Source organism: Eurytemora carolleeae, unplaced genomic scaffold (assembly GCF_000591075.1).
Source record: "Eurytemora carolleeae unplaced genomic scaffold, Eaff_2.0 scaffold328, whole genome shotgun sequence".
In the NCBI taxonomy this organism is placed as follows: Eukaryota; Metazoa; Arthropoda; class Copepoda; order Calanoida; family Temoridae; genus Eurytemora; species Eurytemora carolleeae.
In genome coordinates this window covers 1-4,150 of record NW_019396232.1, presented here as the reverse complement: position 1 = coordinate 4,150, position 4,150 = coordinate 1, and the positions used below count along the sequence as shown (strand labels likewise).

The 4,150-nt window shown below is 32.4% G+C and overlaps 1 long non-coding RNA gene across 2 annotated transcripts; it reads left to right on the top strand.

Moving 5' to 3' along the window:
• The first annotated feature begins 1,623 nt into the window (after window positions 1-1,623).
• LOC111698809 (uncharacterized) lies at window positions 1,624-3,377 on the top strand. Of its 2 annotated transcripts, XR_002764624.1 has the most exons (3): window positions 1,624-1,697; window positions 2,845-3,013; window positions 3,346-3,377. It is a non-coding gene; the product is annotated as an uncharacterized LOC111698809 (long non-coding RNA). The 2 variants fall into 2 exon arrangements; XR_002764623.1 differs by lacking the exon at window positions 3,346-3,377 and having other exon boundaries at window positions 1,625-1,697; window positions 2,845-3,135.
• Window positions 3,378-4,150: the final 773 nt, after the last annotated feature.

The following is a 4,150-nucleotide window of genomic DNA, read 5'->3' as shown; positions in this document are numbered from 1 at the left end:
TGGAGAATATACTTCAGTCCCGCATACCATCTAGCGGGGTTCACATACACTTTATATTTGGCAATGTTTTTATCAATTGGAATAAAATATACAATAATAATAGTATCTTTAGTTCTGCTAGTTGGCTAGTTATGCATTTAGGTACCTTCCCACCTACCAGACTTTTGTCCGGTATATGGAGGTACACCGAGTATGACAATGCCAAATAGAGCAAATAAAATACTTTTTTTTAAAATTAATTTTCATATATTTTGTTATTAATTGATAAATATAAATCATCAGCCATTTTCAATCTATATATAAAGTGTGTGCAGGACCTTGTACGATGTAATTTGTAGAACCTATCTGCTGCAGTATAGAACGTGCCTAGTGCCTACAGAAACCACGCAGACTGACTCACGAGATACGCATACAACAGATTGGGGACCCTATTTGCAGCTGACTAGTTACAACATAGTACATTTACTATAGCACAACAGATATTGGAATATGAAAAAAGAAAACCGGAGCTCCTGTCAGAAACCAATATACAAAACTGGAGAAGACATAGCAAGACCTAAGGATGGATTTCAGATCATGAGTTGATGTAACCTGGGATTGAAAACCTTTAATTGAATAAAGGGATGTATCATAGATAAAAATGAACCATATCCCTGAACATTAACAAAGATCTTAAAAGAACAAAATCCAGGATCCAGCTGAGAAGAAGAAGAAGAAAGAAAAAAATGCCATGTATGAACCAAGTTCAATAATGCGTAGATGAAGCAGGAACCAAGTTTAAACCAGGAAGATTATCTGAATTGTACTTAAAGAAGGAGTTGGAGAATATACTTCAGTCTTTCTTACTGAGGTTCGCATACACTTTATATTTGGCAATGTTTTTATAAATTGGAATAAATTATACAATAATAATAGTATCTTTAGTTGTGCTAGTTGGCTAGTTATGCATTTAGGTACCTTCCAACCTACCAGACTTTTGTCCGGTATACACCGATCCACTAGCCTATGGATTTTCTCACAGGCAGACATCTAAAAGAATGTTCTCTGAAACTTATCTAATGTTCCTGCCACGCCTCTATGTCCCCCTGCCACGCCCTCATGACAAATCTTGAACACTTCCTCTAGTTTCACTGCTGGTACACAAACACATAAAGCATCATATGGCTTGGCTGGATCTGTGTGACAGTTATAACATAAGATTCCATTATGTAGCACAAACAGGGTAGGATTGAATATCTGCCTAACTGATATCACTTCCTTTATTCCTCCCCTCACTTCCTGCATCTTGGAGCCACTTAATCATTTTGTTTGTATTAATACCCAACTAACTAAAGTATTTAATAACTAAAACTATTCTGTGAGTAAATGTTAATGTAAGGTTTGTATCACAAATTGATCGTAATGCTTTTGGCAAGTTTGGTCAGTAGTATTACAAACAAAATTTAGGATATCATTAAACATTGCAAAAGATCAGATTGTGTGAAAATAGGGTTTAGATTTCAGCTTTATCACTCTTACTTTTAACACCTTAAAACTATAAAGTTTCAGATATCTAGACTTTTCTTATAATCCTAAACAAACAAAGTAACACAAAATATTAATGTATATTAATGTTTTAAGTTTGTCATTTATTTAATATGTACAGGAGCTACAGTTTATAATGGAAAACCCTACATCCACAACCCAACTGACAACAAGTAAGAAAATGGTAAATTCCAACTAGGACTGGGAAAAGTTCTGTTAACAAAAAAGAGGTTTTAGTAAATTAACAGAAGAGTCTGATAATGAATGGCATAAACTGTCATTTGTTTTTAAATTTTAAAGTAATGGATATAGCCCTTTTTGAAAAAAATTCCAGATTGTCAAAAAAATTAAATAAATGTTTTTAAAAAAACTGCAACTTTTTTTTGCTAAAAATTGCACAAAATTCAGAATAATTCTTTGTATTAATTTGTAAATGCCATTTCTGATTTTACCTTGCTTATTTGTTGAATTATAGAATTTTTTTTCATTTTCATGAATTTTATTGTTGTCTTTAAATTTTCCAGCTATTTTTGCATGAAATGATGGCTAGCACCATTAATTATTTCTAACTTAGTTGTGGTTAATACTATTGAGTTCGTTAACAAACAGCTTTTGAAAAACTGAAAATATCGTTAAAGAAACGAGCATTACCAAAAATAAATGGCTGCCAAAAAAAGATATGGTTTTAACAAACTGTTAACAAAACAGCTAGAACAAAGTCATAGCTTGCCCAGCCCTACTTCCAATATTCCTATGGTTATAGAAAGGAACTGATTACTCTGCACTAGTTCTAGTTTCTTATCTCTACATCTTTGTTCAAAAACTTTAAAGATAGTAAGAATTTCCTTATATGAATAGTTGTTAGATTTTTAAAAAAGCCTATACTTAACTTTTGAGTACTTGTGAACCAAGATGCCATGTTCAAGCATATTTTAGAAGTTTTGTTACAGATTGCAGTTTGAATTGCGTTTTATAGTTGCGGATAGAGGAGAGGGGGAAGGAGGGTGTTTTTTTCAAGAGACCCGCAATTTACAGAGTGATATATCATTGTCTGATTCACAAGGGTACTCTTCAAACTTCTATCTGGATAAAGATATTGATGTTTTTCTATCTTAACTTCAAATTTGTAAGCAGAGTTACCAGAATTGAAAATGATTAAATTTCAGCTGGAAAAATTTAGGATATTACATTTTTATTTTTTATCTGACAAAGACCTAAAGAGTGAATCTGAAACCCCACTCTAGAAATGGAGGGCCACTTAAAATTATGTTTACAGTCTCTTAATAAATAAATATTCAATTTAAAAATTGTTATATTTAGGTGCTACTATGGTAGTCTTGAACCTTTAGCTACCTGGGATATACCTGGGATGTTTTGTTTTATAATACATACAAAGAGAACACGTTCACAAATAAAATAGAAGATGGGCCCAAATGCCTAGTATCCGTAAATTTCTTTTCTGTGAAGGTCCTATCAATTGGATGTCAATGTATGAACTTCTTCTTCTGTAAATATAGTTTTGATAATGGAATAATTGTTGATTTTGACAGTTTTTACTTAAATCTTGATCCAGAGTAAATATATTTTAAATCAAATAAATTATAAAGGCAATTTATTGCACATATTACAAAGTGATTGCGATATTAAGATGCAGGACTGTAAACTTATCAAGTTTGAAAGTTTTCTTGTTGTATGTCACCACACAGTTAATAGGAAATTAAATGCTGTATTATTGTGCTTGTGCATTATGAATTCAGAAATTCACACATTGAATACTTGTACTAAACGTGCTGTCAAGGTGTCACCTTTCTTTAAATTCAGTAAAACTGAAATGATTGTGATCGGAGGATTTGTCCCAGAAACTTCCTTGATAGACTTAAAATAATCTTTGAATGCATAAACATACATATACCCTTTTAGATTATTTTTTAAAATTTTTATTTCGGATATTCTTAAGAATTGTTTGTGAGAAGGTTCAATGCAGCTTTGGTAAACTATTCATGTTATTGGTATACACTATTCCTGTCATTGGTATAAACCATTCCTGTTATTGGTATAAACAATACCTGTTATTAGTATATACTATTCATGTTATTAGTATATACTATTCCTGTTATTGGTATACATGTAATAAATCTAGGTCCCGAGATTACTCTACTCAAAGTCTAATTATAGTCTCACTGACTCTATCTCTAGCCAAAACTCAAGGCTCTCTATCTCTAGCCAAAACTCAAGGCTCTCAATCTCTAGCCAAAACTCAAGGCTCTAGGTACGTCTGTATAACAAAACGTTTTCATATAACACTAATTTATTTATACAGGAAAATAGAACTGACCGGAATGGCCGGTCAGGGTTAACACGAACATAGATAAAATAGATAAAAAACATAGTTAATAAAGATTGTATTGATCCTTGGTAGCACATTATATTACAAATGCCCCAAGGGAAAGTGATGAGATTTATAATCTGATGAAATCCTGACTATATCTCATCATACAGCATTCACAGCAAACAAAACCCTGGGCCTTAGATCTCTTCATCTGGATTAGGGTCAGCCCTGGGTCTAATCTTGAACTACCTTGGGTCTATTACAGCAACATTGGTGATATCAACGAGTTGAAGAGCA